The 25,281-nt window shown below is 39.7% G+C and overlaps 1 protein-coding gene across 7 annotated transcripts in view; it reads right to left on the bottom strand.

Annotated features, from left to right (window-relative positions):
- Positions 1–25,281, bottom strand: part of FGD4 (FYVE, RhoGEF and PH domain containing 4) — a 192,541-nt gene that overhangs the window by 95,557 nt on the left and 71,703 nt on the right. The window contains exon 1 of one of the 7 annotated variants that reach the window (XM_070494674.1): positions 13,483–13,658. The exons of 5 other annotated variants lie outside the window; for them this stretch is intronic. The gene's annotated coding sequence lies outside the window, so the exon portion shown is untranslated. Of the gene's footprint in view, positions 1–13,482; positions 13,659–25,281 lie in introns of those variants that run through there. One more of the 7 variants, XM_070494678.1, reaches the window with a different exon arrangement.

Genomic DNA, 25,281 nt, shown 5'->3' with positions numbered 1-25,281 from the left:
AGCTTTTTCTCCTGCTTACTATTTGTTGTTTTTGTCCAGCTTTCTGAGAAGAGTATTTTGACAATTTTAGTTATTCCATTATATACTAATTAGAGATCGACAGCCTGTTATTTATTAAAATCAAGTTACTAGTTATAGACTGGGTTAGACTTGTTCAATAGATTATCTCGTTTTTTTGAAAACTCATTTGACTGCCTCCTTAAAATTGGTATTATATAACCACAGTTTTCAATTAATCCTATCTTTCTCTATGAGATTTTGGTCCTTATCCATCCACAATCATTTTTATTTTTGAAAGACACATATACTCATATATATCTGTGAAAATACAGTTTCTATCTGCCTGTTTTTATCCCTGCTGTTCAAATAAAGGTAGGAAGTTTTACTTCAAGAGTAAATGAAGTTGTTTGAAGTAGCACCACATATGGAAAGCCAAATGTCAGCATAGTCTGGCAAGACCAGTAGGGATAGGCAGGAAAGCAGATTTTTCAAATCAAAACAAATATGTATAAAAAAGGACTTTTGTTTCATTCACAAAGATTATTGTTGCTTTTAACTCTGCAGCTCTACTGATGATGACAACCTTCCAGTTCCTCAGTGATTCTCAAACACTTTGAAGACGTTTGGGTAAGACTCATTCTTTTCCTCATTCCTTCCATTTGATGCTTTATCTGGCACCTTCTATTTGCTGGTCCTTGTGTGAACACCTGGGAGCATAAAGATGATCAACGAAATCCATGACCCCAACAGCATCCAATTTAATTAGGGAGAGCTGGACAAGAACGGGTCCAGCACCACCAGAGATTTGAGGAGGAACTGTTCAACTCTCTTTGTTGGAGTAGGGCTCTTTCCAGAAGTGGAGACAAGCAGCTAGATGAGGTAGATACTGTTCCAATCCTCTGGTGTGGTATCTCTCCTTGTCTTCCAAGTGTTGAAACGGCAACGCAAAATTGTCACTGGCAATTTGGGTAAGTTCCTTTACCTTAAATTTCTTTTTCTTAGCCTTAATTCAGTTCAACAATCTGAATTTAAAGTGGAGGAATAAAATAGTTCCTAGCCTCAGGAACTCAATATTGTTGGGGAAAGAAATAAGAGAACAGCCAATGGCAAAATACGTTGATGATAAATATAATCACAGAGTGCTCCAGGAGCTCAGAGAAGAGTAATGCAGCTGGGAAACAAGGTTTCCTGGAAGACTGGCAGTTGATCTGTGTCTTAAAGGAGCCCACTTAACACTGAAATTTTTTTTCAGTCATTAAAAAAAATAAAAACAAAGACCAACATTGTACAGACATTTCTTGTCTCAATATTGACCCTGCTTTAATAGTTTATTACTGAAATATGTATATAACTAATTTCCTGCTTAGATAGATTTTAGACATTTTTGCATAAATATAAATATTAGTTTTTCCAAGTTATACTGTGAACTCAAAAGAATGCTGTTTTAATTTTGTCATTCACTCCACAGCAAGGGTTCAGTTACCTGTTGATAGGCAACAATTTTAAATGGTAGGAATTGCTACAATTTGAATTATGATACACAAGGAAAAGTAGTTCTTTTTAATGTCGGATTATTTTCCTTTTGCTGTCATGTTTTCCTTTTTTGCAAAATGGAAACATACAATTTATCATACTAAGATTTACATGGACTTATGTGGCATTTGTATTTGAAATTGTAAAAAATATAAATTTCAGGAGCCAGCCCAGTGGTGCAGTGGGCTGCTCTGCTTCAGCAGCCCAGGGTTCATGGGTTCGTATCCTGGGTGCAGACCTACACACTGCTCATCAAGCCATGCTGCTGTGGTGGTGTCCTACAAACAAAACAGAGGTAGACTGGCACAGATGCTAGCTCAGGGCCAATCTTCCTCATCAAAAAGAATACACACACACACACACACAAACACACACACTTCATATGTAAATGTAAACCAGTTAGCCTTGTGATGAGATATTCAATACAGTTCCAAAGTCAAAAGTAGGACTTGAGCCTGCTTCCCCTCTAATGATGCATCATCTAGTCAGCAATCCAAGCTGGAAACTTCAGCACTGTCCTTGACACTTTCCACTCCTTCACATCTAGCTAATCACCAAGTCCTGACAATTATACTCCTACAGACTTTTCAGTTCCTGACGTCTTCTACATTTTTGTGCCACTGTCTTAATTCAAGGAACTCATCATCCCTCTCTTGGACCATCTGTTCCCTATCAAAATGGCAGGGAAGCTTGCCACCCCAACCCTTTCTCTACGGTGCTGTCAGAGTCATCTTTCCAAAAGGTATAAAGGACCAAGTTGCTTGCCAGCTGAAAAATCTGGAAGACACTTGTCCACTGCCAACAGGATAAAGTCCCAATAAGGCCTGGTTTACACAATCTAACAAAATTCAGTGCCATTATCTTACAAATCCTAACCACTCCACACCTACATTCAATCCCAATACTCTGGTTACACCCACTTCCTTGGATTCCAAACACGTATTGTGCTTTCATCATTTTCAAGCCTTTATGTATGTTGCTCCCTTGACAGGAAATACCCTTCCTTCTCCACCTGGCAGAACTCTCCTCACCCCTAAGATGTGGGGCAGAGCTGTCTCCAAGGCAACCTCTTTCTGATTCTCTGGCTTGGGCACGAGTCCTTCCTTCTCTCTGTGCAATGACAGCACCTTGTGCACACTTTTACAGTCTTACCAGTTTGCATTATACATTTTAGTTACTAAAGTGAGCTTATTGAGAGCAATACCGTATCTTTACTGCTCAGCACAGTGCTGGACACAAAGAAAACACTTAAATGTTTATTAACGGAATGCTGGGGTTGCCTAGACAAGGAGATAAACCTATCTAACTTTATCAAAGGAGAGTCCATTTGATCTGTTCCCCCCTAGAAATTTTATGCAAACATCATGCCCTTGCCCCTTTCTGCCAATGTTCACAAACAACAGAAGAGCTCTTGTGGGAATTTATTATACCTGTGGGCAATCAAGAGAAACAGTTCTGAGTGGCTGAGGATGCAGGAAAAGTGGACAGCCATTGTATGTGCTTCAAAGCATCTGCCTTTCACTTCCATCTGGCCAAAGTAACTCAGTTTTTACTATTGTTAAACAGGTATATGCTCCCTGAGAGGGAAAGAGCTGGATCTTGGAACAGCCTTTTTCAAAGCCATTGTGCATTTTTGGTAGTCAAACTATCGGATTAGCTAGTGGCTTGTCTACCTGGTACAGAGCTGGTTCTTCTGAGAGAAGAAACTACACTCTGACAATTTTCTATAACAAAAAGGCAGTGACAAACTCTAATAGGGGATGGGGGTGCTAATCTGGAAAGAGGAGTCCCAAATGTTTTGGCACCAACAGATACCTGAAAGCTGAAGCTAAGTGAGCTCAAAGTCATGAGCCCTCAAAGGACCATGACCTTGAGTTTAGGATATACTCTTCAGAATTAGTCTACGAGTTGTTAATCATCACAGAAGAGACTCAAGGTACACAATGATCAGAAAGCATAAAATAACTCAAAAAAACTCAAGGAAAAAAGGTATTGATCAGTTTTACAGTAATAATTTTATGCCTATTTCATGTTTTAAAGAGGAAAAGTAAGCTTTACAGAAAATGCTAAAGTAAGTTTCAGTCCTGAGATCAGCTTACTCTTTAAGGAGCTATGCCTTTTCCTAATGAGCAAAAAGAATATACCTTTAGGGGCTGGCCCCGTGGCCGAGTGGTTAAGTCCGTGCGCTCCGCTGCAGGGGGCCCAGTGTTTCATTGGTTTGAATCCTGGGCACGGACATGGCACTGCTCATCAAACCACGCTGAGGCAGTGTCCCACATGCTACAACTAGAAGGACCCACAACAAAGAATATACAACTATGTACTGGGGGGCTTTGGGGAGAAAAAGGAAAAAATAAAATCTTTAAAAAAAAAAAAAAGAATATACCTTTACTATTACTTTGCTTTGGCAAAAAGATGACACCAAACACAACACACACACACACCCCTACCCACCCACCAGAAAGATTGAAGGTTCTTGGTTCCTGTGTAGTTCTGTGTAGTTTCAAAGAATTTTAATATCTGAGATTTAAACAACTCTCATGTTGAATTTATAGCAAAGCTGTTAATGTATCTCTGCCATAATTTAACTTAACCACCAAAACATAAAAATCACGGCTCATCACCCTTCCTTCCTAGAATACAGTTAAACTCACAGACAAGCAGACTTACCATGGTGGCTTCCCTCCGCTCTCTTGTTCAAGTTTTGTACCACTTTACTCATCTCACTAGAGGATGAACAAGGAAAATGCTTCTCCCATTTGGCCAGCCAATTTGGTTACTATCCTCTATCCATAAACGGCCAAATCCTAACTCTGCCTTAGCATCAATCATTAGCAAACCTTAAAATGACTTCCATCACATAATCCAACACCAGCCTATCGCCTCCTGCAAGTTCTGACTCAAATTCAGTGCCACCTGCTTAATCCCACAGACTCTGATGTCTCTTATATAAGAATTTCGCCTCTCTTTCACAAAAGCTACTTGGCTTGGACACCTTCTCCTAACAACCATAACAATCATTCCCAAGAAAATTCTGTTTCCATAACAGACTATTTGGGCTGAAAAGGATTTTAGAAGTAATTTAATTCTACATACCTGACAGATGAATTTTCTCTACAGTATCTCTTATAAGTGCTTGTCTAATTTCTACAGGAATACCACCAGTGATAGGAAAATAGCTCTTGAACAGACTTTTAAAAAGTCTATTAGGAAATCCATCCTTAAGATTTTATTATACAATCCATAACACAAATACATACTAGCTTATATTGGTTATTGTTACTTTACTTAGATTTATATTGCCTACCAAATTATAATTAGCTTTTTTGAGTATTTTCATGTTAATTTATTTTTTTATAATTGTACAATTACTGTAAGTCCATTGTTAATCACTTAAAATCTACCAAAAAATTATAAAGAAGACAACAAAAGTGATTCTAAAATCTAGTGATAACTAGTATTTGGTGTAATTCTAGGATTTTTTTCTATAAAATGCAACTTAGTACAGCATACACAACATGTATATGCACTCACATTTCATTGTGAGCATTTTCCTTTACTTTGTGAAAACGTGTTTAATATTTGCACAACATACAATCTCATGAATAGATCATAATTCATTAGCCATGTCCCTATTGTTGAACATGTTAGGAGTTTCCCGCTTCTCCCCATTCACACTGGAACACCTGACGTGATGCGATAAATCATTCACTGGATCACGCAGGAACTTCCTAGTGGTAGATTTCTAAAATTGGGACTGTGGGGTCAAAGGACATGAACATTTTTAATGCTACTGGCATATGTTGCAGGTGTGTGTGTTCTTCTGTTTGCTTGCTCTAACTATTCCCCTTTCAAAGAGTTCCTGCTTCACAGGACATTCTGACTGGGTTAAGTCAAGGGATGTCTGTGTTCCATGGCCATATCTAGTGGGACCAAGGTAAGTGCCATCCAAAGCTTAGCCCTCAGAGTCTCTCTCCAAGGCATCAGTAGTTGGAACTTGTGTGTTTCAGCTGGGCAGTGGGCAAGGAAGTGGTCTAATGGAGATTTGGGGTGGCCATGTTTTCTGCCATCCAGACAGCTGTAGAAGAGGCCAGTCTGAGGGACAGCAGGGTGTGTAACCGTCCTGGTTCCAGGCTCCTGTGAAGCCTGGATGAACTTACTGTCCTCAGTTCAGCTCCAGGAGATACCTTTTTATTGTTCCTATACATCCCTCTTTTCCCTTAAGTTATAGTGGGATTCTATTCTTTGCAACAAAATGTTCTCTAATTAAGATAATACATATTACCAAATTGTTTTCCAAAAAGTTATACCAACTTACACTGTCATTTGAAGTTACATGGTCATCTGAAGTATATAAGGGTACCAATCCCAAATATGACCATTTAGGAAATTTTTGCCAATGAAATAAAAGACAGAATATTTATTTTGTATATTTCTTTGTCAGTTATATAAAACTTTTTCTTCATATATTAGTCATTTGTGTTTTGAAATATCTATTCATGTTTTTTGACAATTACTAACCACCTAAAGGCTCCTTAAAGACAGTAACTCATTAACTGCCTCCTCATCCTTGGGATCTTATCGGTTCTATACCTACATCTGCCATATTTCACTTTCCTATATTTTTTTGCCTAGGTTCATACAATGGCTTTCCAATTCAAGAAAATTGTGTGTAAAAGCTGAGAATATAAGGTTGAAGCCAGAATGGATCAGGGTTTTAATCCCAATTCATCATTTACTTATTAGTGAACTTGAAAATAGTATGTTATCTCAGAGCAGCAGTTTTATTTGGTCAACGAGGACAAATTCCACTTATCTCAAACGTTTGTTAAAGATTAAATGAAATGATGAATGTACTTTGTATTGTCTGACATACAGAAAATACTAAAAATTGCTATCGCAGTAACAGTAGTTGTACTGTAAGTGCATTTAAAACTTGCTCGAATTGAACCATAAATGCTTTGCAGATATAGAAAACAGGGGCACAAGAGCACGCACAAACACAGTGCAATATAAGTGTTCAGGCAACTTGACGCCAAAGCTCATGTGCACATAGCAGGAGTGAGACAGAGATCACGAACCTGCTGCTCCCTCATATTTCATACAGCATGGCCCCTAAACACAAGCAAAGTCATTATTTCATCTCTTGCCCAAACAAAGCAGCAGCAATCTCTTCCAACCCTTGGGGAAAAGCACACACTGGGTTGGACTTTATGAGAAGGTTGATCTCCCAAGCTACACCTTCCTAAGGGATTTCTCAAGGACTTTTGCTGACTCTCCGCAAGTTTTACCTTCCTTACGTGCTGACTTTAGGATCTCAATGTCAAGAATAAGACATGACTTAACTGTATTGTTGTGGTGATAAAAGAAGAAAACCTCTGCCTGCTGTGGAGGAAGAGGAAGACGAAAAAGAAGAATTCAGGCTGCCTTGGACATTGTTTCCTCCAATGTCTCCATAATTTAGACTGCCAGGTATCTTTTTAGACTACAAAACTGAAGATCTATTCCTTGAATGTGTAAAACTCTTCAAAGGTTCCTGATTCCTTACAGGATACAGTGAAAACTTCTATGCAAGCCAAGAGCTCCACCTCAAATCCTGCCCAAGTTTAGCTCAAATTCTGCACCGAGCTACCAGCACTTCCCAGGCCCATCCTGCCTCCCTGCTTTTGCTGCCTCAGACTAGAATTCCCAGCCTCGCCTGTACAGTTGACCACCTGCTCCTTGGTCCCCTGCATCCCTCCTCCACTGTGTCACCAATGTCACACTGAATGCAATTGCTTGGTTAACAGATTGTTAGCTGAGCACCTTGTGAGCACAGACCATGTCTGATCACGTTCTTCATCCAGAATCTAGCAAGGGCAGATGGACATGCAAAAAGTGTTTCTTGGGGCCAGCCTGGTGGCGCAGCCATTGGGTTTGTATGTTCTGCTTTGGCGGCCCGGGGTTCGCCAGTTTGGATCCCAGGTGCAGACGCAGCACCGCTTGGTAAGCCATGCTGTGGCAGGTGTCTCACATCTAAAGTAGAGGAAGATGGGCACGGATGTTAGCTCAGGGCCAGTCTTCCTCCAGCAAAAAGAGGAGGATTGGCGGCAGATGTTAGTTAGTTCAGGGCTAATCTTCCTCACAAAAAAAAAAGTGTTTCTTCTTTTAAAGGTGATGGACATGTTTATGGCATAGATTGTGGTGATGGTTTTGAGTGTATATTTATCTCCAAAATTCATCAAGTTGTATACATTAAATATGTACAGCTTTTTGCAAGTCAATCATACCTCAATAAAGTTTTTTTTTAAAAAAAACAAAACAAAAACAATTTAAAACAGCGTTTGTTGAATGAATGAATGTGAGGGGTGCGGGAGTAAATAGGAGAGATCGAAGAAAAATTTATCTTATAGACAGAGAGCTAACAGTACTCCTAGGCTTTCAGTACCAACAGTAGCAAGTATTTTAACACTCATAGGATTATTACTGATGTCCCTTAGAGAACATCACAACAATCACCATTACCTTTAGCACTAAATGGGTTTTTGAATATTACTTCCTTCAATACCCACAATAACCCCGTAAATTCTAACAAATGGGGAAATAGGTTTAGAGAGATAACTTGCCTAGAGACTTCCGGGTAGCCAGTGTGGGAGACGGGACTAAATCTAGATCTGCTCGCACTGTTAACCACTGTACTGAAACGCCTTCCCATGCCAGTCCATTAAACTCCGAGTTCGAAAAAGAGCATATATTCAGTACGAAGTCCTGAGAGAAAAGTAAAGACAACATGCAGTGTAGGTTTGCACCCTAACTGAACATGGCATGATCCTGGTGATAGCTTCCCTCAATTTCCACCTGAAGAAAGTGGGGATAACAACACGTCTCAGCTTATACAAGATCTTCCCAGATAAGCATTTCCTGATTACACAACCTCAAGCAACCTCAAGTTCGCTGCCCTAAAATGCCTCCTTGACACATCACTGTTTGTCCTCATATACTTGTCACTATTTGAAATTACACCGTTCATTCGTTTGTTTAATTGCGTATTATCTGTCTCCTCCCTATCACACTGTTGTTGCCAATGCTGTCGATTTGAATCTGACTCCTAGTGATCCTGTGTATAGCACCCCGCCAGGTGTGTTTTGCCCCATCCTCTCATATCAGACAATGCTCTACTGCTATTCATAGAGTTTTAAGAGCCATTTGGGGGGGGGGGGTGGGGGAGTTCTTCTTCCTAGTCTATCTAGTCTGGAAGCTCTGCTGAAACCCGTCTACCATGGGTGACCCTGCTGGTGTTTGAAATACCAGTGGTGTAGCTTTCAGCATCATAGTGTGACAACCGACAGATGGGTGGTGTGGTTCCCTAACTGGGAAACCACCCTGAGCGACGGCAGTGAGAGCACGGAATCTCAACCACTAGACCGCCAGGGCTGGCTCCTCCTTATGTAAGTTTCACTAAAGACCTTGCCCATTCTATTCCATGCTCAATCTTCTACCTCTACCTGCAACACTGCCCAGCATAGAATAAATGCTCAATAAATATCTGATGAATGAATGCAAGGACAACACTGATGATAGTAACAGAGAAACAAAGAATGTCTCAATAGGCAGTAGGGTGGTCCTGGGCAAAGTAGAGTAGGTGGGTAGGGTGAGGGGAGCAGACAAAAGGGAGGCTGTGTAAGCAAACACAGGTTGTATGTCTCCAGCAATGTCCATAGAAGAGGGTGCATTAATCCACAAGAGGAATATAGTATCTGGTGTCAAGTGTGCCCTGGAGTGGAACTATATTCGTCCTTCAGACTGTCCTTCCTTAGCGCTCCACCCCCACCTGCTCTGGGCTCCATAATCAGCAAGCAACATTCTGATCGTCATTTTACTTCCCCATAAATATGGATATAAGGCAGAGAACAAAAAAACATCCAGTTGGCTTGGCAGTCACATTTTTTTTTTAAGTGTAGGCATTTATAATGAGAAATGTATCTGTTTCTTATGAGCTTGTTACTGAGGAAATCACCTTTCAAAGCTGCTCTCCCTGTGGGCATACTGAAAATCGCTTCTGTGAGACTTTAGGGCGACACCCCAATGTTCTGCTCCTCATGAGGGTAACAATGTAGGAAGTCAGTTGACCTTACCCCATCTCTTCGCATTCAACATGCAATACTCAACATTAGCTCTTGCTGCAACTTAAGTTCTGTGACCCTGGACAAGTTGCTTAATCTTTATGGGCCTCAGATTCTTCTGTGTAAAATGAGAGAGTTATAAGGAGATGATCCTGACAGATCCTCCCAATCTTTAAATCACGTGAAAAATAAACATCTAGCAATGAATAACACGGATCTAAGAAATCCAACAGATTCCATTTGTTTGCCTTATGAAAATACATCTTATCTCATGATTTCATTAATCTGAGTTTAGGAGCAGGAAGTTGGTAAAAAAAATTTTAAAAGAACACAGGATTTAAGCAGACAAGGAGGAAGGAAAGAAAGGAAGGAAACTACTTACAGGGGAAGTCAGTAATTCAACACATTTGTTACAAAAGAACAATTAGCCCCATAGAGCTGGGGTTATTTGTAAAATATGGAATTTTTCTAAGAATAAAGTATTGCTAGACACCTCGTATAACTCCATCAAGCCATTACTGAGCTTAAATTGGAGGCAATTGAACGAGAAAGAGATGAGAGCGTTACATGAAATTGTTCCAAGGATCTGCTGCCTACATATACCCATTCGCTGCCAATTTATAGAAGGTTTGCCTTTTTATTTTACAGAAGCATAGGAGCAGTTATAAAAACAGAAGAGGAAGCATCTCGGAAGAAACAGCTGCTGATAATCAAATATATGGCACACTCTCATCAAGAAAAACCCTGCCAAATGCAACCACCTTTGAGCCACAGTTTTTGGGGGAGTTTACATCGTTGACATGCACACCTCATAGGTTTCACATCCTGTAGTTCTGTATCTAATGCAGCAATGCAACATTTTACTGATGCACAAAACTAACTCATTCTAAGCATTTGTTGAAACCATGGCAATATGGAATTGTGGGAGAGGGCAAAAGAGGGCAATTTTTAGTACATCTATATTTAAAAGCCATGTAAAATGCAAACAGCTTCAACATCAAGGACATGTGAACACAGCAGCATCAGCAATGACAGCATCCGCAGGTTCTCCCTCACTTTCAATCCCCAGCGTTCCATCACTGCAGACAGCTCAAGGGCCAAAGGGGCCACAATGGTCAAAAACAGTTAACTTCAAAAAATGGATTATAAATCTGTACCCCAAAAGCAAAGAGACAGAAAGATTCCATTTAGAAGTTAGACAGAATGTGGCAATAAAACATAGGAAGAAAAATGTGAGGATTTAACTAGTGCTTATTAGCTCTGTAGTTTACTGGTCCAAATGTAAGTTAAGCCAGACAGCATTCCAGCATAACACGTCAAAGGAAGAAGCAGAAAGATTTGACTGTTTGTGATGAATGAGTGGTGGGTTGACTTGCTGTCTACTCAGACTGTTATGGATTTGAGTCACTCCAAGCACTAAATTCAGAGTTTCCAATTTGTCGTGTATATAATACTTTTTTAAATAAGAAATAACTCTGAATAAGGGTACCTTTACATATTTACAAACATGAATATAAACCTGTCATCTAGTAAAATCTTAAGTTGTATTGAAGGATTGAAAAGCATTATGCCATCAAAGAGTTTGAAAAGTTGAGAGAAGGCTCAGAGATCCCTGAAACCTAGCTCCTCTCCCACCCTCACAGACAAGGCGGGTGAGAACCAGAAGTCTGTGTTTCACAGCAGACTGAGAACTCGGTACACTAAACTCCTTACCACAGACTGTGGACACAGTGCTGGGTCTCACTGCTGACCGAGCATGTGAATGGACATGCACATCTCACCATGGGCAATAAGAGACACCAAGTCTAAAAACAACATCCTCTCAAGCGCACTACATGTCATACAACAGTGCGCTCCCGTCCCTCAGGTACATTGGGTGGGATCACAGGTGCTTCAGGACTGTTTCTGCTGCCCGATCTTCTTTACCAGTTTCAGAAAGTGTAACCCTAAATCCAGTGGTTGATGAAAGAAAGTTTTTTCAACACATTTTGAACACCCTTGTGGCTTTATTATCTATTACTCGGAAAACTCAGTCAAGGAACATATTAATAAATATGCTTACAAGTGAAAATAAATGACAAAGTGCCTACCACTATCCATAACCGGGATATATTCCGACATAAATACCCACTTAAAACAAACTTACAACTTTAACTCAACAACAATAAAAATAGTAAGGAAATCCACAAACACTAGAGAACTTGAGAAGTGTACAGATTTAAGATTTAGCCAGCCCACCTTGACTGCTTAAGCAACCACATCCCGGGCACACGGATGCTCTCACACTTCACACCCACTCACTCCTAAGCTTTTTCAGGCTTCTAAGATGATAAAAGCAGCACGAATATCCTAAATGCACATGCTTTTAAATTATTTCATTTCCTCCCAAAACTTATATTGCTTATGAACGACTGTTTTTATGGGTAAAAATTTTATCCCAATAATACAAGATTAGCTTAAAAATTTTTACAGATGCTTCTAAGGAAATTTTCTGGCAGACATGTGTCTATTATTATTGAAAAAGATGCTTTTTAGAGGTAGTATGTACCTAATCTAATTTTGTACATTAAAAAATTTAAATAACAATAACAACATATATAGGCCAGTAAGCACAAAAGAAGGTAAGAATTTTGAAGTCAACTACAATTAATACCAAGAATCCACAACTACCAGTCAGGCTTCAAAACCTGTTCTTGAAGTAAGAACATGAGTCCTTGACCAATACAAGGTTATCTAATTTTATACTATCATTAAAAAAAGAAAATCACACAAGTAAGGCCTATTTAGCAATGACCTTTTCTAGCTCTCTGGGCAGCCATTGACCTACTGACATGAATGTCCAAGATGACAGCAGAACAGCACAATTAGAAGGACGAAAGCTTCACAAGCTAAGCCTTTGCTTGCAACCTTTCCTATATCAAATAAAAATGGCAGACCCAGCTAGACTCGCAGATACCTGGCATTGTGGTTTAAATGATAGAAAAACTTACACCAAACAAGTATCCAGAGTATAGACAGCACACTTTTTGTTTTTCACTTTGATATTTTAGGGTACAGTTTTGGAGAAAAGGATACAATGTTGCTTTACAAAGGACATAGAAGTCCCTTGTTTGAGCTAGCAACCTCTTAGCCACACAGAAAAATGTCAGTCATCCATTTGTTAGCACCAAAATCTCCGTCCACTGCTTACAATATGCACCACACATTTTTAGGGGCTGTTGAAACAGAAAAACAAAGGAAGCCCTTGACATAGAAGCCGATCTCCCTAGCCTTGCCCCTGCCTTAACACTGTGCCTGCATGCCCGCCGTTAAAGCAGTGTCACATTGTTTCCACATGCTCAGGCCCTTGAAACTTGTGCAAAAGCATTGCAAAATAAAACTGCATAAACGTTGCATTTCAAAACAGGAGCTAGTGATGGTAGGTCAGTTATGTGGGCTAGAATAATCATGAATTAAATCATAACCTACAAATGTCCCTGACCTGAGACATTTTCTCATTTGAGGAACACTGAACACGTTGTGGCCATGAGCGTATTTCAAAAAGAATATCGGGATAATTTACTCTGAGAAACCATTAAAAATGATTGTCTATTTGCCACTTCCAGGGGTCATAAAACAATTTCACAGGCACAAATAATTCAATTAAAGAATAATTCTTGTATTTTCCCAGCATCAACATGTTACTGTACAGACATAATTGAGCTGCTTAAAATCAATGCCACAAAAGTGTGTAATGCTGGAGATTTCTTCCAGAGGAGCTTATAGTTCCCTTTCCTTGGACCACATGGAGATAATGCCCTATACCAAACATGGCACAAACTGGATACATACTACCAGGGTTACTTACCTTATAAAAGCTGAATTTATTCCTCTGGGTTAGAAGTCACAAATGGCTGAAGTAAAGCTCCCTTCACTTGTTCTTCCAGCAAGCCAAATCTAGCCTCCCATTAACCCAGTCCATTGCAGATAATTTCACACAGCACACACTCCCCTGCTTCCCCCAGTTCCCAGCCCAGCAAGGATAATCACATTCCGGCGGGGAGTGAACAGATGGTGGATTCCATGGTAACCAGCCCTCCTAAGGCGATTGGTAGAAATGTGTGACTACTGCTTATTGGGTAACAATCGCTGTCTTTGTGCTCCAGCCTTGCAAATCCTAAAGGAAGGAACATATAGCCACTCACATGCGCAGGGGCTTGCCTAGCAGGTGTTTGGCTATTTAAACAAGGCAATGCAGGCCAATTAAAAGCTTTTCAGCAAATCTACCCTTGGTGGTACAAAGTCCTAACATTTCTGATAGCGTCCACTGTTCATTCAGGGAGAAAGGTCACAAGAGGCTTAACTTGACAAACAAAAAATAAAACTTGAAAGTTAACTGGAAAATTCAAGATAAAGCATTCTAGAAATCTAGGCGGTATCAGCAAGTCATTTTCTGATTTGCAATCCACATCAGAAGTGAAACTGGTTTTGTATCTAGAAAGATTTTTTAAACAAATATAATTTTCAAATTTGCAAAACTACCTTAGTTTGAAAATGAAAGTTTTCCAGGGCAATTGTTTTATAAATGCACGTGTAATAATTTTTGAAAAAACTGTGTATAAAGTCATTTTTACTGTGTCTGTGGATTTTGGGGGTGGGGAGAAGGCTACTGAATTTAAAATTTTCATTAGAGCCTTCCTCAACTATAGGATTGAAATCTCTTGGTTATGTACTCTCTACTGAATTTGTTTCTGCATCCATGAAAGTTAAACGCTGATTTGGCAGGAAAAGAGCTTTCTCCCGAGGAATCAGAGAATAAGTCCTTGGAAGAGCAAAATGGCTGAAAACGAAATATACCACAGCAAAACCAACCATAAGAGGTAATGCACAAATCTAACACAGGTGAACTCTAGGCACTCAAAAACCCATCAGAAATAAATTTTTAAAACGGCAAGGAAAAGAAATAATTAGGATAAGCCTAAAGCAGAAACTAAACAAACATTGTAAGCTGCGACCAGACTTTTAGGTATTCACTGCCTCCTTATTCCAAAGTCACCCCCTATCTTAATCTCTCGGCATGAACAGATATGAGACACAAATATTGAAAGGAAAAGACAAAATTATTATTTGTGGATATGATTCTATTCCTAGAAAAAAAAAATCAAAGAAATCAAGTAGGATACTATTCATAGTACCAGAAGTTTAATGAGGTAGCCAAATATGTCAATATAATTCCTTGAGAAGAGCAAAAACTACCAGAATACCAATGAAATGGAATTTACTAACAATGGCAACAAAAAGTATACAATGTGGAAATAACATTATCAAGAAATGTGTGTGAACTATTTGGGGAAAAAAGAATGAACTCTTATCAGAAGAAGGAAAGGAAAACTAAACAGAGATATAACATGTTGCTGGATACAAAGAATCATTTTAAAGATGCCAAGTCTTCCCAAATTACCATATAGTCTTTTAGTAAAATTTCCAACATACTTTAGAAAAGTAATTTAACAGACTCAAGTTTTTCTGGTTTAAAAAAAAAAACAGATGAAGATACCAAAGAAAATTTTATGTGAGAGGGGTAATAATGGGTAAAATAAATAACTGTACTAAGTTTTTAAAATACAGTACAAATACCATAAATATACAGATACCTCCCAAATTTATAACTCCAGGACAAACCTTTTTCCCCGTGAATTCCAGACTCCTACATCTACCTACCTGTTGAATCTCTCTGTCTGGATGTTTAATAAATATCTCAAACACAGCATCCCCAAACTCAACTCCTGATTTTCTCCCCAAACATCCTTCCTTGTTTTGGGAAATGGCAATTCCACCCTTCTGGTCACTCAGGCCAAATGCCTGAGAGCCCATCTTTGACTCTTTCTCTGACACCTTCACATCCAACATGACAGCTCATGTGTCATGGGCTATTTCTTTCAATCTGGCCACTTCTTACCCCTTCCACCACTCCTACCTGGTCTAGGCCACACCATGTCACCTGGATTCCTTAATAACTTCCTAATTAAACTCTGCTTCCACCTTTGCCCCTACAGGATACAAAACCTTAGAGGATAATGCCAATTCTCTTCTCAAAACCAACTTCCCCATTGCACTGAGCATAAAAGTCCCATTCTGTATGACGGCTTAAAAAGCCCTTAATAACCTGCGCCCCACCCCCATTAACTCACTTCACTCATCTCCTACAACCCTCTCCTGCCTTTCCTGAGCTCTTTAGGCCGCATCTGACATTTTGTCCTCTCCTCTGCACTTTCTCAGTAACTTGGACAGTGATGGTGTTTACCACAGGCCAGAATTATCTGTACACATCTCCCCCGCAGACTGTGATCCCCTCAAGGCCAGCAACCGTGCCACTCTGAACTCTGTGCTCCTGATGCCAAGAAAAGGTCCTTGTACACAGCGAGCACTTATTGAATCTGCTGAAGGAATAACAGCTTGCTGCAGACTTTTTTATTCTAGTGCAAATTTAGAGGCAACCTAAGAATCTAATGATAGACAAATGGTTATGCAAATAAGAATGCATACAACTTGACAGAATATCATGCAGTTATTAAAAACATGGTCACAAAGGCTATGTGGCAAAAGGGAAAGGCTGATGGTATATTAATAACAACATACTATTTACTGAGTCCCTGGTATGTGCTAGGCACTATAGTAAGCACTTTACAAATATTTTATTTAAATCTCACTGGGACTATGAAGATTATTATCCTCATTTTTTAGGTGTGGGAAACTGAGACTCAGAAATTAAGCTCTTGGCTTTATGTCTCACTACTGAGATTAGAACTGCATTGGAGACCAAAGCTTGAGTATAAGTCATCGTGCTACACCATCTCCTGGAAGTAGAAAAAAAAAAAAGAGAATATATAACTGAATACTATGAACAACTACATAGAAAAGAACAGATTCTTAGGAACAAAAGCCTAGGCTCATCTACCTCAAAATTATAAGATCAGTTGTGAGGAAGAAATATTGGTGATATTTTCCTTTCCTCTCTTTTCCAAAATTTTTAATGTCATAAATGATAATCTTCTAAAAATAATATTTATTCCTCCTACATGTAGCTTTCAATTTTTACTCTACTATGTTCTTGGGTGGAGCTACTAACTAGCAAGACACAATAACTAAAAAGAACTTGGCTCACAGTTTCTAGAAAATTGATTCCATGGGAATTACTCAGAATGGACAAAAATGGCAGATCTAAGAAAGGCAAGTGAGCAGTTGCGTCCTCTTCAGCTCCAAGTTCACCTCCGGGTGTTCTGACATTGTCTCCACAATAGCGCCTCAGGCCACCCTGTCCAGAATCTAATAATAAGGCCCTAAAGGGAAACTGCAGGGCACGTGACAAAGAGCCAATAATCCCCATAAAGGTTCTCAAGATAAAAAGGTGTAGAGAAGCCCGATAATTTATCTTCTTCAAATACCATGCAGGCAGCAACATCACCTAGAATCTCTTGTAGCAGCCATTGTGCCCGCTGAGCAACGTCAATCAACCTTGGGAGTGTTGCTCTGCCTCCCCTCGCTGTTGAATATGCCCAGTTTCATTCACCCTTTCTCTTCCTTGGTAAGAAGCTTTATCCTGAAAGATATTCTAAGTCAGAGGTTCCCAAACTTTTCAAATCACAGAGCCCTTAGTATCTCAGTAACTTTTTCATGGCACCCCAGGCCAAGAGAAATCCCTAAGAAATCCATTTATTAAGTGGTTAGGGATAAACAAAAACTTCTTTTTTTTTCCTTTTTCTCCCCAAAGCCCCCCGGTACACAGTTGTATATTCTTAGTTGTGGGTCCTTCCAGTCGTGGCATGTGGGACGCTGCCTCAGCATGGCCAGATGAGCAGTGCCACGTCCGCGCCCAGGATTCGAACCAACGAAACACTGGGCCGCCTGCAGCGGAGCGCGCGAACTTAACCACTCGGCCACACGGCCAGCCCCAACAAAAACTTTTTGACCCAGCAAGTTAGCACGATTTGAAAACATAAAACAATTGCAAGAAAAAGTAATATTTTTATTCCATTCTTAAATCACTACCCCTACTTATTAATGGGATGTGGGTGCCTGTTGGCCCTGCACAACCTCCCATATCTTAGGATCATATTAGACATCGCCATCCTCATTTCCTGTTCCACATTGATTTTCACGAGGTACTTGCTCATTATCACTGTAACCCATCAAAACCTCAGCTTTGCAAAACGATGAGGTCATCGAAAGAAATACAGTACAATCTAATACTAAAATGTGAATTACCGGGAGCAAGTAGTCTCTGCAGTGTTTGATAGATACCCCTGTGTTTCCCTTGAAATTTTAAAATAGTCTGCAAGCAGTACCCCTGTGAGTTGGTCACAGTGCCCGGAGGGTAGCTAGGCCCTTAGGTTTTTCAAGGCCCGGGGACAGAAAGACCCCCTAATTAGAAATTCAGAAACCTGGACTCTTGTCCCTGCTTAGCCACTGGTATGACATGGACAAACCATATTTATCCTTTCTGGTCCTGTGCGCTTCAGTCACAAAAAGAGGGAGCTGGGTTAGATCATCTCCAAGGATCTCCTCTGTTCTAAGATAAGAATGAATGTTAGAGGAAGGAGGGTTCTTTCTCATTCTTACTGGTTTCAGAGGAAAAGGAAAAACGGCTAGCTCAGTGAGAACAAGAACAAATACTTATTTCAGAAGGAAATAGCATACTATAATTTTCTGGGTACAACTCTTATGTGTGTTATGATGGAAAGGTTCAAGCAGGAGCTGTTACTAAAGTACCAGATGAGATGGCAGTTGTCCTGCACAAAGATCCCCGGTGTAGGGTACATTTGAGTACCAGTGCAGCCAGCTCTGCAACTGTTTCCACTACTCTTTCCATGGTCTTTCTACTCTTGCTTGTTCTTTCTACAACTTCTTGACAAATAGCTTCTATTACGAAGTGACTGGATATTGTTAAGGTTGTAGGGCATGTGACAATGACTGACTAGGAAACAGACTTAAATTACCTACCTTAATTGGAGATTAAACTTATCATATAAGCCTAAAAAGCACCAGATTAAACAACAGAACGAACCAGTTACTACACTGAAACATAAAACACATCTGTAAAGAGGTAACATTTCCTGAGATATTTTCAGTGTGTTACCAAGAATTCTGTATTTTTGCTTAACATTCTATGTAAGTTAAAAAAACTGTTTTTTTCTTTTGCAATTAGTTTCATAAAAATGATTTAAAACAAAAATATATTTGCAGGGTATGGAATGTCTAATAAGCAAATGAAGACGCATTGAAATAAATGGAACTTCTCTGCCCAGTTTGCAAGGTGTTAACAATGATGGAGTAAAGAGTCTACTTGATTTGATGGAGGATTTTTTTTTTTTTTTAATTGCTCATCATTCCTCTGACATGGTTAGCATTTCAGAGAAGTACTTTCCTTTCTGGGACCTGCCCGGGTACCACACTGTAAAGAAAACAACAAACGTTGAAGAGGATACATCTATGTCAGGGGGTCTCAGGTTACTAGCCCTTTTTCATTAATGTCCAACCGTCAGGACTCTAACCCAGGTCAATGAATGCCCTAGGGATCATTTTTATTAAAGTCGGAAGGAGAATATATCTCAGTCAAATGAGAATCATGGGACCCAATTCTTCACATCATTAGACTATTCGTTACTGTCTTCATTAGGGTAATATTCCCTCTCCTTCCAAATCCTTAACATTGACTATAAAACAGAGGTGGGAGGGAATTATACAAGCATCTGGGTCCTAGTCTGTTCCTTCCACATTCTCCATCTATCCACATTCTTTCAAGAAGTGACTCATCCAAACTGGAATCTAGATGTTTTAATTCTTCTATCTTTCTTTGTCAAAGAAAATTTCTGAAATATGCAAAAGTGAAGACTCTCTACAGGGTGTACATATGTGTAATATTTACATTTATGGTAATATGTTAATTACATTAGTAAATATATTTATGTTAAATATTTGTGAGAGGGTGGGACAAGTGGGAAAAGGACTAAGAACAAAGAATGTTCTATAAACAAACTTATTGGGCTTCTACAATTTGCAAAGTTCCAACCTAAACTCTACAGACAAAAAAAAGAGGAGACACTTGTTCTTTTCTCTTGATGGGCTTTCAATATGTTCGAGAAGCAAAGCCTTTTGCCTCTTGTGGGGAGTGAGGAGGGGAAAGGAGCTAACTAGTGACAGGTAAGCAGCAAAGCTACACCACACAAGCGGCACTCTGTAAAAATTATCAACATGCCAACACTATGAACCTGCCCTTTCATATTTTAGGGGCTGAGATCAGGCCAGAACAAAAATTTTGACAATCCCCATTTTGTGCTTATAAAACCCAATGCTGAATAGTTAATCCTTGCAGCTCAAAGAATATCCTGAAGGATCAAAGCCTGCAGAAAACAACTATTGCTTTAGATCAAATTTACACAAAAACCGTTTAGCTTCAGTTCTACAGGGTTTCCTTTGTGAGGAGAGAAAGCAAGTTCAGCAAACATTTAATGATCAACTGAATGAACCCTTATTGTTGAAACCTAGGGACTGACAGATGGCCTCTCATCTGGCCTTACAAAATCAATTTCCCTAACCTAACTATACACCTTTCTACCCCAAGTCCAAACCCCAGAAAGAGGAAAATATCAAAAAGAGAGTAGCGAAGCTTTGTGAGCAAGAATCCTTTGAGACTAGAACTGAAGTGTATCCAGTTATGGACAAGGGAAGGTGTCTGAGTTTGAGGTCCTGTGTATGGCAGAGGTTTATATGTGGGGTGGGTGATGTGTGTGTATACATGAGGGGGCAGAGGTGGGTGAGAAGGGTAGTGTGCAGGGGGGAGATAGAGGCGGATTCTGAGATGCTTCTTAATCTGCCCTATAAATTATATCTAAACACCTTGGGTTCTCTTCTGGGGTAATCAGAGGTTAACTGGTTGAATAGGGAGCAAATCATGGTCACTTAATGTCGTGAATACAGATTCCCAAACTCTGGGCTGGATAGGGTATACTGATAAAAATTCTTGCCCCACAACTGATTAGTGGGGTAACTTCTCAGCTACACCCTCTGAGCTTTGAGGCTTTCATCTAAGAAAGAGGCATAACATTTGGTACCTTCCTCTCAAGAAGATCAATGAGATCACACAGGCAAACTGTCTTTGAATACTTGGAAAACTATACAGCTGTAAACAGTTTTAAATGTTTAAAAGGTATGCGGTGGGGGAGGACAACTATTTATTCTGTGAGGAAAGAATGCAAACAATGACTTCCTGTCAAGGAAAGAACCACAGAACCTCTTCAAAACAAACCCCCAACAAAATAAAAAACTCTTGGTTTCACTCATATCCCTGTCAAGCCGTCTAATCTCATTCCTTTCTTACTTGTTCACACTTCTCAAAAGCTGGGAACTCTACAGTCACTGCCTCCACTTCCTCAGCCCACTTCTGTCTGACCAATATGCAACTGACACTGCACCCACCAAGACCAGCGGGGTCACGCTGATCGCCGAACCCACAGGTCATGTCCAGTTCCTGTATCCCTGCACTTCTCTGGTGTGTCTGACAGTGCTGACCTCCTTCTCCTTGACATTCTTTCCTCCTGGGCCCCCTCACAACCAATTCCTGGTTCTCTAGGACTCTCTCCAACAACTCCTTTCTTCTTTTTTTTTTTTTTTTTTTAAGATTTTATTTTTTCCTTTTTCTCCCCAAAGCCCCCCGGTACATAGTTGCATATTCTTGGTTGTGGGTCCTTCTAGTTGTGGCATATGGGACGCCGCCTCAGCGTGGCCCGATGAGCAGTGCCACATCCGCGCCCAGGATTCGAACCAACGAAACACTGGGCCACCTGCAGCAGAGCGCGCGAACTTAACCACTCGGCCACGCGGCCAGCCCCTCCTCCTTTCTTCTCTTTTATCAGCAAGTCTTTCTCCCCCTTCTAGCACATCCAATCAATCAGGTAAAAATCAATAAATGTTCACTGAGTAAACGTTCATAAAACATATCACAAGTAAATGTGTTTAGATACTATACAGCAATTCATTGGCAAACATGGAACCCCACGGACTGAAAAGCAGCATCTAATCTTTATAAGAAAACAAGCCAAATAATATCTTACTGAGTATATGTTTAGAGGTGGTAAAGACCTTACCATCCCTCAGAAACTAGTCCACTGACCAGCTGGCAGGAATTTAAATATCTCCCTGCCAAGTTCTGACAGCCCAACCTCATTCTGCTTCGGGTCCCATGCACCTGCAGCTCCCTCCGCCTAGATTTTCACCCAGATTTTCCTCTTGCTTCCAGGATGCGTTTCATGCAAGTCTGAACTTAGATGCCACTTCCTCACAACCCCATCTCTGTCACTTTCAATCCATCCCAGAACCTTGGTTTTTTTTGTTATTTAATAGCACTTATTACCACTCAACATTATATTAAATGCCTCTTTTTCACTCATTTTATTTTCTGGCTCGCATCCCAGAAGGTAAACTCCATGAGGACAGGGGCTTTGTTTTGTTTACCAAGGAATGAGGTGCTCATGAAGTCTTTGTTGAAAGAACAAACGAAAAGAATAAAAAATGGCAGAGAATGAAGGAAGACAATGCTAAGTCTGGGCCACACCACTATAACTTACCCAGGAAGTGACCATGGAGCCAGGTCATGGACATATCTGAGCGAGCGGGAGTGGGTGACAAGTTTCCGAAGCAGGCAGGCAACAAGCGTGCTCTCTAGTCTCGAGGAACCAGCAGGCAGGAAGCCTATGTCCCAGCACTAATGAACATGACTCCTTGGGATACCATGCTTCCTCCAGGACAAGAGAGAGGGGCTTAAAGTGAAGATGCTTGACAGTCTGGGAGATAATAAGGGACCCTATCGAGGTCACTGACATTCTATATGCTTTTTGGAGGAAGACTGAAAAAGAGAGGTCCACCTTAGCAAAACTGTAAATAAAGTGATATTTTTTTAACCTTATTTTGCACTTCTCTGTTGCTTTGCTCTCCTACAGGGCAGTTGGATAGTGACTGCCTGGTGACTTTGATGCTAGATCTCTGTTTTCCCTGGCCATGACCCAGAGTTTACCTCACAACCTAAACCTGGCAGTCACCTAAATCCCAATACTATTCCACTGAACTCACACCATGGAGTTTTCCTGTTGAAAACAAAAGTAGAGTGAGAAGACCTGAGAGTCTATAATAGCTGGTGGGTCCAGAAGCATCCACCTACACTCTCTTCATGTGTCTCCACCTTTATTGTCTGTCACTGGAGAGCAGGGCTGCCTGTGCTTAGAGGAGCACCAGCTTTTCACCTTTGCTAAAGCCGACTCCTCTGCTTGCTTTATGAAAAACTTTATAAACCAGTAATGCACGTTTGTTGCAAAAAATTATAAGAGAAATACGCAAAAGGATAATTAATGGCTTACTCCCATCACTCAGAGAGAATCCCTATTAATAGCTCGGAGTACTTATTCTCGACTCTTTTCTACACAATCATATACCTTTACAGATATGTATATCACAAATATTTTACTTTTACAAAAATAGTATAGTATACATCCCACTTTGTCTTTTTTTACTAAAAGCGACAGCAATTTCAGATATGTACTCTTGAACATATTCGTAAGTATATTGAAAATATGAAGTGCAACTAATTTTAACTACTATGCTTACAGAGAAAATCTCTAATCTAGTTAAGTCGCTAATATTTCCGTTAATAAAAATATCTTAATGACTGAAAACGTAACATGCTTTTACAAATTTAGAAGTTACAGAAATAAAGGAAATTAAAATCACCTATAGAACCACCATGTAGACATAATCATGATCAGCATTTTGATGCATTTCCTTAAAAGCTTTTGCACAATACACATGAGGATTGGGATTTTTTTTAAAGATTGTGTTCTTTAAAAAATTTTATGAAATCATTTCAAGGGAAGTTTGCTTCATTTTCTCCTCAATCATGTCAGGGTAGTTGGGGTTTAAAAGAAGGCTTTGATATGTAATTAAGCTACTGAATTTATTTTATAAGGGTTCACACTGCTCAGGAACACAATTTCTGTAACAGTCCAATAAACATCAGTACAATCATTTCAAGTCTCTATTTTTCTACTTTAATTTTTTTAAGATTTTATTTTTCCTTTTTCTCCCTAAAGGCCCCTGGTACATAGTTGTATATTTTCACTTGTGGGTCCTTCTACTTGTGGCATGTGGGACGTCATCTTAGTGTGACCTGATGAGCAGTGCCATGTCCTCGCCCAGGATCCAAACCAGTGAAACGCTGGGTCTCTGAAGCAGAGCGCGTGAACTTAACCGCTCGGCCACAGGGCCGGCCCCCTCAAGTCTCTTAAATACACAAAACTCTTCACTGAAGAAGACTTGCAGCTCGATTCAAAGGAGACTTCTTTATTCTCAGCTGATGTACAGTTTTCTTCGGCAGGTTGAGCTAATTCATTGTTCAGAGTCACTATCTGACTTTCTGATAAAGTTTCTAATAGCCCCTAAATGCTGTTCACTTTAGAGGATTTTCAACTGTTAGCTGAACAATACTTCATGCTAGATGAAACTCACAAATTTTAAGAAGCAATTGGGATGCTACAATTTTGCTCTTTTTAAAAAAATGGACAACACAGTCCTCAAGAGAACTGTGTTGCCAGGAAGCATACATGCATTGCCCTCCCAGCTCCATAGCGACCCCAAATTGCCATCGCTAGAAAGAGGATCAATATTGCTTTCGGTTTAACTCATAGGACTCTAGGATTTATGATTTTAGGTTAAAGTAGCATGCCTGGAAACAATACAGTCCACACTTACACCCAACATGATTTATATGTTCATCAAGGAAATTCTGAGGCATTCCTAATCATTATATAGTTTCATAAACACAAGAAATTAAAGTATTCTCCTTTCAGTAGGGTGTTTTCTGAAATGAATTAGGGAAAAGATCAAAAGTTCCTTACCAAAGAAAGAAGGTAAAAAATATATTAAGTAGCATACAGATAATAAAAAGAGGCTTGAAAGTTATTCCTTGCCCTCATAGACCTCACAGCCTAACACAATGGTTTCTAAAATGTGGTTCCTGCAAAAACCACATGATCATCTCAATAGATGCAGAGAAAGCATTTGACAAGATCCAACATCCATTTATGATTAAAAAAAAAACTCTCAATAAAATGGGGATAGAAGGAAAGTACCTCAACATAATAAAGGCCATATATGACAAACCCACAACCAACTGCATACTCAACAGGGAAAAACTGAAAGCCATCCCTCTGAGAACAGGAACAAGACAAGGGTGCCACTCTCACCACTCCTATTCAACATAGTACTGGAGGTTTTGCCCAGAGCAATTAGGCAAGAAAAAGAAATAAAAGGAATCCAAATAGGCAATGAAGAAGTGAAACTCTCACTGTTTGCAGACATGATTTTATATATAGAAAAACCCTAAAAAATCAATTGGAAAGCTACTAGAGATAATCAACAATTACAGCAAAGTTGCAGGGTACAAAATCAACTTACAAAAATCAGTTGCATTTCCATACTCCAATAACAAACTAACAGAAAGAGAACTCAAGAACACAATCCCATTTGCAGCAAAAATAATAAAATATCTTGGAATAAATTTAACCAAGGAAGTGAAAGACCTAGACAATGAAAACCAGAAGACATTACTGAAAGAAATTAA

Source organism: Equus asinus, chromosome 22 (assembly GCF_041296235.1).
Source record: "Equus asinus isolate D_3611 breed Donkey chromosome 22, EquAss-T2T_v2, whole genome shotgun sequence".
NCBI lineage: Eukaryota > Metazoa > Chordata > Mammalia > Perissodactyla > Equidae > Equus > Equus asinus.
Note: the sequence above shows the minus strand (reverse complement) of the source record. Positions and strands in the feature narration are given on the sequence as shown.